Source organism: Adiantum capillus-veneris, chromosome 26, assembly GCF_014529385.1.
Source record: "Adiantum capillus-veneris isolate H3 chromosome 26, ASM1452938v2, whole genome shotgun sequence".
Taxonomy (NCBI): Eukaryota; Viridiplantae; Streptophyta; class Polypodiopsida; order Polypodiales; family Pteridaceae; genus Adiantum; species Adiantum capillus-veneris.
Window position 1 is genome coordinate 39,117,214 of NC_140956.1, and position 10,649 is coordinate 39,127,862.

Sequence of the window (10,649 nt, forward strand, 5' to 3'; positions counted from 1 at the left end):
GTGTGTAGGTGTATTACATATGCTCGACAAGAGGGTATATCATAGATTCATACAAGTTACAAATTTACACTTACAAGTGGGTCATTTAAACTTGATTTTTAGAAAATGTTAAAGGTTTGTGAAGAAACAGGGCCGAGGTACAAAATGTGTAAAGGGGGGCTTTTATTGGGCTTTAGTTGCAGAATGTCAAATATTACAAAAGAGAGAATGATGGATATCAAAGTAGACATGATTGACACAATGATGAAGATTATAGTAGACATGATCGGCATGAAATTGGCATGACGGAAAAAGTTGCAAAAGAGATGATGATGGAGATCATAGTAGACATGATCAATGGAATGATAGAGATCATCATAGTAGACAGGATTAACATGAGACAAGGTATGAAGCCAAAGCGACCATGACAAAAAGGATGAATACAAAAGGGACTTTCAGCGTTAAGACCAACAATGACAGAGGGAGAACCAACACGAGCTTGAGCACGAGGGTAAGTTGAAAGAAGAGGAACAACACACAAGTAGTGGTGATGGTAGACATGACAGCCAAAGTGATCACGAAAATCGGTACAATGGTAGAAGTTGCTAAAGAGCTGATGGTGGAGATAGCAGGAGAGATTATTGACACCATGATGGAGATTGCAGTATGCATGATCAACCTAAGAGAAGGTATAAATCTAAAGAGATCATCAAAAAGAAAATTAATATAGAAGGGATGGTACCCACATGGATGGTGATCGATGGACTCTTAGACAACATGATGACCACAACAATAGATACAATGGATATACTAGTAGTGATGATGATGATGCACATAGAGATCATTGTATCAAGACAAAGGAGCTTGAAATTGAGCTCAATGAGGATGAACCAAACTTCTTAAGAGGTCAAACAAGGTACTCCACGTATGTATCACCAATGAAAATCATAAGAAATTTTTATGGACCATTTGATACAGCTTCAATGACACATTCTACTTCAGCCAAAGAGAGGAGAGAGCGACGTGAGCAGTAGAAAACGACCCTGGCTAATTCTATCCCAAAGGATCTGATTTGTCTTTGGGAAGATCCCATGAGAGAAACAAGAGAGAATCGTGAGAAGATTATTTATAGAATTAAAATAGAGAATGAGGCAGTGTAAACACACACAGTTAAGGCCCAAGATGATAGAGTGAGAATCAATAAGAGCTTGAGCATGAGCTTGAGATCATAAGGCTAAGTTGAAATTTTCTAACTCTTATTTTCTCTATTGTTGCAAGGTTTGGACATTGAATAAACTGTAACCAAACAATCAAGGATACAACTACAATGCAAAATTTATGTACAATTTATTTCCATCAGAACATACCATATTCAATGCTAGTTTGCATTATGGAACGATCATGGGATATAGTTTTGAAGGACGAGGCCATGTGGCTCTATATTTTTTTGAATAAAAAATATGTGAGGACTTAGACTTGCACTCCACAATTATTTATGGGTTGAATTGAGCAAGTTCATAGTAAGTAATCATGGCACACCGCTTCTGTCTCGAGCCATCCAAACCGATACAAATGGCTAGACACAGATTTTGGTGCATAGACAATGCTACTTAAGAGTTGAGTCACAACAGGACAAGTGGGTTTAGCTAGGGTTAAGTGGATGTATGCTTTGTACTAGGTCGCCCTCTCATGGTGATCGGAACTCATAGCAAACATAGAGGAAAATATTTCTAAACTTTCTTTTTCTCATTGGCTCGTCTTCTTATATGAACGAGAAGAGACTGCTCAACAGAATTCTCTTTCAATTTTCAAGGCTGAAGCTTTCGGCCTTTTTGTTTTTAGGCAAGACTTTCACCCCACTGTCCCCGAGTGCAGCTCATCAGCTCTAATATCAATGCAAAGGAGTCAAGAACCTACAAATCTTCAGGGCCCTGTAAAAGCTCAAATACTTCATCATAAACATTACGAATTTAAGGGTAATTCTTGTTTGATAAAGAATGCAGATCCACTCTTTTTGCTCCACTCTACCGATTTTGGTAGAGTTGGAGATTGCTTTTGCTACCCCCGTCGGCTGCTGCGAGCATAAGAAAACTATTGGTTTAAATAAGAAAACTCCGAAATAGCTCATGCATGGCAGGGGTAGCACCCCCGCCCATGCGAAACTTCTCCACGGAGTCACCCTTCTCGCACAGTGCGTTGCGGCTCTCCATGGTCATCAGCTTCTGTCGTCGTCGTTGTAGCTCTCCATGGCCATCGGCTTCTGCAGTCTCGTTTTCTTTTCACCAACGGTATCTTCCAATTATTCGGTGATTTTCCCATTTTCCCCCTACTTGCACATGTCTTTAGATTTTAAAATCTTTAGACCTTGTGCAATGTCAAGTTCACTTTGTAGAGCAGTGGTTTGTCCTTTTCTGGCTAATCATTTAAAAGCTACTTCTTTTCAAGCAATATTCTAGAGAGAAAATTTCCATTTCTTGCATAGCTCTCCAAAAAATCTCAAAAATCTCCCTCTACCTTGAAGGCTTTTGTGTACATAATATAATTTGAACCTTTTAGATTACAAATTATTAAATATTTGTACCGTTTAGATTACAAATTCCTAATTAATAAACAGCAAAGTACTGTTGAACATGCAAAGAGGATGGACGGTTGGGAATTCCAACTGGCATATTTCTTGGATTGACTGAATGATGGCATGCTTACCAACTAAATCCAAAGGTAGTCGACTCTATTAATGGGGATTGTAGAAATGTAGTGCGCTCATTGATTAACTTAAGTTGCTAATGGGCGTAAGTGTGTACGATCAAAAGCAATGCTTTCTAGTTGGCCTCAACCACTTCCACTTATGGAGGACCATTTGCATGCAGGAAAACTGGAAGCGTGATGTGGCAAAGGGGGTCATGATGAGGAGCCATATTGACAGATAGAGTGGTCAAGGCAATATTGCCAGGAGAAAAGAGATCCATGAAGATAACCAAGGTTTACACGTTTGTGCATCAGGGAAACTCCACGTGCAGAAGAGGTATAGTAGAACGCACTAAAATTAGCCTTCTGCCGACCACGGGCTTGACGAATAAAGGAAGTCTGAAGAGCGCAGCTACCATTAAAGCTCCAGATTGAGCACAAAGCTTTAACATTTCAGCATCAACAATTTAGCAGTATGATGAAGCACGCAGCTGACCTCGCCATTGCAGCTTGCTGCTGTGTGGCCGTTTGCACAATGTTATTGCTGCAGGGAGCTGCAATAGAAAATCCAGTTGTGGTGTTGGCAAATTACTGCGATCCGAGGGGGATGATCCCACAAGGAAGCCATTTCTGGAGCCACTTGGGGTATCTACTATATCTACTGGGTGAAAACACGCCTTATACACCCTACTACTCCTTCAAGACGCGCGTGGGAGGCGGCGACGCCCGGGCCTTCGGTGAGGCCTAGCTACAAAGGTTCGTGCTTCACCTTATAGAGGCGTCGTGCTCGCCCTAGCAATGCTAGGCCTGCCTCCGCCACCTCTCCTCCGACATCTGCCGCATCTGCAACAGCGCGCTCGGCGCCCGCGTCGACTACCCCAACTGTTGGATCCACTACAAGGACATACGTGTTTGGTGAAGAAAGCAACTGCTTGTAGCCATCCGCGCTGGTGCGGATGGCTAGAGGCAGGTTTCATTTGGACGCATTCCGCATCTGTGACACTCAGCGACCATAACAATATTCAAGCTGCCAAGTGCTTAATTTGGATGCTTTTTAAATTTTTGGTGAAGAAAAAAACTACCTGTAGTTGTCCGCGCCGGCATGGATGGGTACAGAGAGGTTTTAAATGGAAATCACTCTCTTATTCGGACGCATTGGGGGGACGTGCAGGGACGAAGGCTAAGGCTAAGGGTCATGAGGGCGGCCATGTGCCGTAGCATGGCTGCTGCTACAGGGCACGGATCAGGTTGAGAATCAAGAGGGGATGATCAGGGTTCCGGACGGCCTTCCAACGGCGGACGTCGAGCGTCGTGTGGTGAGCGAGGAGTACGTGCGAATGCTAGAGAGGGTGGTCTAGGAGATGGAGGCTCGCATGCGCTCTCTATTGGTTGAGCCGCACGTGCCGCCCATCACCTGCATGCTGGCCAACATCTTCCTCGACTCTGCCCATTCCATGCTCACGCGCCTCCGCCTGCTACGCTGCGCCTTCTAGCCCATGTCCGCCACCATCCTCTCGATCCATCTGCTGCTCTCCACCTTTCGATCCCAGGGCTTTGATCCACTCCAGCGCGAGGGTAAGTCCTTCTCCTCCTCCTCCTCATCTGGATCCCCCTTTTTCCTTCCGCCTCCACACACACACGCACGCGCGCGCACCCCTAGTGCTTCATTTTCTTAATTCTGTCATTTATAATGAGCTTCTTCTTCTCAAAACTTGCAGTCCCTCCCTTCTCGCCCATGGATACCTGGGAGAATTCTGCTTACTTGACCTATGTCCCTAGGCTGCCGAAGCTCCACAAGCATTACCTTCCATACTACACAGGCCTCGGTGAGATGATCCTACAACCCACTTTGGAGTGGATACAAAACACAATCGACCACCTAAGTGAGGAGTGCATTTGTATAGTCGCCAACAATGTGGAGGGGTTGGAGCCGGAGAAATGCCAAGCCCTAGGGGCCAAGTTTCGTCCCGTACGGCCCTTGGTAGCGTCTGCTCATTTGGGCGATAGCTCGCAACAAGATGGTGGTGCCAGCATGAGCAGTAATAATGTGGGGGGGGTTAATGCCTGAATTATGTCCCTCATCCAAGCCAAAGCAGCAACAGTCGAAGCAGCAGCCGTCAAACCAGCAGTGGGGTCGAAGCGTAGCTGCACCACCCGTTTGGTAGACAAAGCACCCTAAGCCCTCTAGTGCAGCACCCGTTTGGTAGACGAAGCAAAGCAGTAGGAGATGGAGCTGCACAGAGGAGGCCGAGGCAGAGTCTCTCTCTCTCTCTCTCTCTCTCTCTCTCTCTCTCTCTCTCTCTCTCTCTCTCTCTCTCTCTCTCTCTCTCTCTCTCTCTCTCTCTCTCTCTCTCTCTCTCTCTCTCTCTCTCTCTCTCTCTCTCTCTCTCTCTCTCTCTCTCTCTCTCTCTCTTCGAACCCTAAGCCTTGGCTGCCTGTCGCGACCCCACAACATCTCGGTACTGCACAAATCGCCTCCCCTAACCTCGGATAGTAGCTCAAAACAGAGCTAATTTGTAGCTGTGTATTGCGCCAGGGGTCGAAAAATTCAAAGCAACCAAGTGATTAAATTCGGACGCATTGGGTTTTTGTGTGATGCTTCTTAAATTGCTTCGAACTTCAGACGCGGCAGAGAGAGAGAGAGAGAGAGAGAGAGAGAGAGAGAGAGAGAGAGAGAGAGAGAGAGAGAGAGAGAGAGAGAGAGAGAGAGAGAGAGAGAGAGAGAGAGAGAGAGAGAGAGAGAGAGAGAGATATGAGCATCTTTGTCTTCTTGCATTAGAATGTCTGCAGCACTTCATGTTGATTACAAACGTTTGTTGGTCTTGAATAGAAGCTCCTGAACCTCCCTAAGCGGTAGGCCCGCTACAGGTTTGTCAGCTTTGAGGAAGACGAAGGCTTGTTGATCCAAGAAGGAGTAGCATAATTAGGCAAAGAATGTTGAGCGAGCGCCAGCAGGTGCACTTGCAACTTCCATCATGCTATTGCCCATGCTACGCTTGATTGACAATTATCAATGAGGGTATTGGACCTCTTGGTGCGAGCAATCCTCTACTTGTCTGGATTTTTCTCGGCGTAGCAATTCTCATATGGGGATGTTCTTATATGTGTAAGCGCCGCCTGCAAAGGGGAAAAGAAGGTCATGGACCTGCATGAATTTGGTGTTGACTACCATCAGCACGTTCACAATGGTCTGAAGACCTTCTAGTGCTACGCTGAAGCAGATCAACAGCAACACTATCTGAAGATACAGAATTTGACATCGTTCATTTTTTCTTGTTCTTCTTTTTCATCCTTTCACACTCAATTAACCGTTTTAGGTCTTTGGTCTTTTTTTCCTTCAATCAAGAGGGCTTTCACACCTTTAAAGACTGCAATCTCAAGTGAAATCTACATCATCAATTGCATTTCAAAACATTGTATTAAGACACAGTGGTAAACGCTATTGAGTGTTGAAAAATCGACAAATTTGAAGTCCGTAGCAATTGCAATGGCGGACAGTAAGTGTAAGGAGGCCAAGGCTAAATGACAAGCATTTCAAACACTCTCTCACTGAAGGATGATCTGGCCTCGCATTGTAATCAGAGTTGTGAAATGTGCTTCTAAAATATTTGCTTCAATTTTTCTAACCTTTATGTTTTTTTTGAACAGAGAGAGAGAGAGAGAGGAAGAAGAAGAAGAAGAAGAAGAGAATTTTAACGTTGTAGAAAATATCCCAAGAGACCTTAAAGATCTATCTGACGAGGAGAATTGAGCTCAAGACCTGTTGTATAAGAGGGAAATGGCATAACCAATCCACCACACTTGGGTGATAGAAAGGTTATATCATTTTCCTCTTTGTATTAGCGCGCATGCGCATGCACACACACACACACACACACACACAGAGAGAAATGTCTAAATGTATTGCAATTTTTCCTACAATAATCTGCTATTGTTTCCCACATAAGTACAAGGTGTGCCCACTGTCTACCTAGCGAACATAAATATCTATTTGGATGATTCAATAGCAAGGGATCCTTGAATATTGAGTGGATAGTGGTATCTCCATTTATGTAAATGAAACCCATGTCTTCTATTTGACCATGAAGGGATTGTCTTCAAAGTGGGCCGCTTTGGGTTAAAGAGCCAGTAGAGTTACGACCACTAGTGCTATGACGGATCACATTCCACTTATTGGATAATTTGGGACCAATAGTAGCATGGAGAAGTGGAAGTTGAATGGTTAGATCATTTGAAATAGAGACACCTTACTGGCATGGCATGGTTTCAAGCCTTTGTGGATGCACCTTACTCTTTTGATCCCTAAAGGGCGTTCTCCTTGGCCCCCGATGTTTATACACCCGATTCCAAACATCGTACCATAATTATCGAATCCAAAATCCGACAAACTCACAAATTATTTTCATGAAACCTCATGGCAAGACGAATGCAATGAGATAGCTACTCTGGACTCAAAATTGAGCTCGAAGGAAGAAGATTGAAGCTCCCCAAGTTAAGCCTTCTGCCTATTGGCCCCTTTACCCTACAACGTGATGATTTCAAATCTTCAAAGATATGCATGTAAGGATTTTTCAACAAAAATGTCAGTAAATGAATCACATTCATGCCTTAAAATTTTCCTTGTCATGGGTTGCTTAAGGTGCTTGGATTGGACTCTCAAGCTCATGGATTTTTATATCATCCTCTTTAACAAAGGTTGACTTGTTGGAAGGACTAGAAAATGTAAGGATGAATATGAAATTGTAGCATTGCATATGGGGGAGGGATTTGCATGGAAATAGAGTTGTGTCTCGTTGTATTGAGTGGACGTTGCTTTTGATCTACATATATTTATACAGTGGGTCATGTATTTTGGCATATACTTATTGATATGCATGGATGTTTTGTATCAATCCAAAGAACATCGTCGTGGTAGGTGTATTCTCCCAAAAAAAACATATTTTTAGTTTGCTATCAAGCATGGCACATTGTTAATGACTAATTTTTTCCTTATAGTGTCTTTTTATCAATGTGTGAGACAAGTCTTGCATATGTTGGTAGGGAAAAACATGTGCTTATTGTAATTTTAGTTAAACTGCAAGTTTAATAACAAACACAAAACTTTGATGCTTTCTATAGGTTTGGAATGTGCTTTTGCAAGGCTATGTCTCTCTGCTCTTTATGGTATGCTGAGACACTTTGCTAGATTTTGCTCGGTCTTGCATTAGCTCGGAAAATTTTTCTCGGGATTTGGGATTCCTCGGTGGGCCTTGCTATATAACATCTATAGAATATAATAGGACATATGCAAATTGACTTTTAGCAGCTAGCACCGAAGGGAACAAGAGCAAGATTAATTTGGCAAGGATGGCATTGCATTAAAGGGATACACATTTGAAAAACGCTATAATGTTTATGGGAGGAGATAAAATTAAGTGCATCAATTATTCGAGATTATAGGGATGGTTAACAGATGAGATTATATCCAAGCGAGGTTGTCTACTGATGAATGTTTTTTCTAGTATACATGCTACATGTAAATTCATGCAAACGGAAAGTATTTCAAAAAAATATTTTTCTTCGAATGGTTGGTAGCGCAACATGTCCGCTCGCATTTTTGAAGGTGGGTTTTGAGTGTGTTTTGCCTTTCTTCTTTTATAGTTGTTTGTGTTTTGCCTTTCTTTTTTTGTAGTTATTCCCAATACAATGAATGAGGACAATGATACATTCACATGTGGAAATTTCTAAAACAAGTAAGTAGATAAAGCATGAATGAACTGCAAAAATAAATGAGGTGCTTTACTGACTTGCAATGTTGTACTCCTGCTTTTTGATTGTCCAATCTACTGGCCGGTATGTGAGTCAAGCTACAAAAAAGCAATGTGAATAGTTAAACATATCGTCTTGCAATGAAATGACACATTGAAAGTGCAAAGTATATTGTGCACGTCATATAGAGGTGCCATGCAAAAGTATGGTGAAGAGCTGGCACTGTGGTCTCTCCAAAAAATTATAAGAAACGGAAGCCGTGCCTTGCCCCGTAGCGTTTATGTGTTGCGCCAAGCAAACGCATGCGCATGGAAAATTGGATGCAGATAACGGACCTTGCAATGTTGTCGAGCTGGAGTTGCGCTTGTGCAATTGGAATGTGCAATGTTGTGAATATATGTCCTCCCTGCCATACACAAAACATGCAGATGTAACTTTATGCTATGTGTCCTATGATCGATATTACTCTCTCTCTCTCTCTCTCTCTCTCTCTCTCTCTCTCTCTCTCTCTCTCTCTCTCTCTCTCTCTCTCTCTCTCTCTCTCTCTCTCTCTCTCTCTCTCTCTCTCTCTCTCTCTCTCTCTCTCTCTCTCGTAAGCTGCTTCGGTCAGCAATTATGTCTTCTTGCCTCCTTGCTGACTAACCTGCGTTATATATTGATACCAAATTGATGTCTGCATTTGCAACCATCTGAACTTGATCCGATAGCTGCTACGTACATAGACCTTTGCTCATAGGATCCGCCACCAGCATTCTTTACTTCATATGCATCTGTCGAAGAGCAACACTGTAGTATACTATTGTTTCTAATCCCAATTGTGATCGCATTGGTTGCCGCCTACACGTGGTTTAGAAAGAGAATCTCTTTACAGGCCGCAATATTGGCCATATTGTCTATTAAATTTTATGCTATCCCACCCAGATGTTGAATGGCCAGCAGGTGTTCACTGCTGGAGGCTAATAGGTGCTGACATATTGGTATGCTTGTCTCCAGAAATGTTGATTACTCCATAGTCCTTGTTCTTCGGCTTCTGCAACATCAAAGCTCTTTGTGTGGAAAAAAGAATTAGCTTCCGCTTCTACTCTTTGACTATTCTTTTGATCCAGGCCGGCAGCGTAGGCACCCGCATGATTGACTACTTGACTTCCATTGCAATGTTGTTGCATCTCCTTGGAGATACACATTAACCAACTCCCATGGACACCATATTCTGCGTTGAATTGGTCATGAGAGATGTTTATGTTTGTTTGCAGATCGTTCTGAATTACTTGCCTCATCAAATTTCAGATAAGCTATCAACAGAGTTGGATGAGGAGTGCGACTAAATTTAACAACTCATCAAACCATGACTTGCACTAGTGGCAATATTCCTCAATGCCTTTCCCTTGGCATTGAGCCGCCTGCCACTAATCCTCCCACACTCTCTGCTAAAAGCGACACTCTTTGCTAAAAGCGCAAGCAGCTAGCACTGAGGCCATTGGCTTAATTACTTGAGGATAACCATCATAAGCTTCAGTATGATCAATCCTGCTAAGCTTTTCTGCCCTCATGTCCACTTCGATGTTTATTCTTTCCATTCCTTCTGCTCTTCCATCTGCATCGCCAACACCTTGATAGCATCTGCAGAAAGTGTGTTGAACGGGGCTGCGAAGGCAATGAGTTTTGGTGGTTCGACTCCAGATTAGGCCAACAGATCATCGATGGAAATCTGAATATCTTCTGTTTCAATAGCACTAGAACATACCTCTTCCATTGGTTGATCGCACGAAATATCTCATCTTTGAGAATGCTCATCAGGTCGGCAAGCATCCGAAGTACCCTCCAGCTTGATGATCTATAAAATGTAACCAGAGTTTGAAAGGTCTCTGGTACTCCATTCCGGTTCTGCCCGGCTTACTACTGCACTGGCAAACTGCACGGAAAAGGATTGGTGCGAATCTTGAGAATTAGGCATGGGGACCTACTACATATCTCTCGCAAACTTGTTGCTCTGGGGAACCTGCGAATTGCCTGTGTGGAGAAGTTCGAAGTGTTTCTGAGCTCATCTTGGAACTATGCACGCTAAGAGTGGTCGTGTGTGGTCATTAATGTGTCACACCACAAGCCGTCAATCACAATTCTACCAAGAGTCATTGAGAAATTGCTTTTTCTCGGTTCAAGAAGAGAGATACTTAACCATTGCACCCAATATTCCTTGTAGAAGCAGACTTGCTCCGATTCATGTGCATGATTACGAA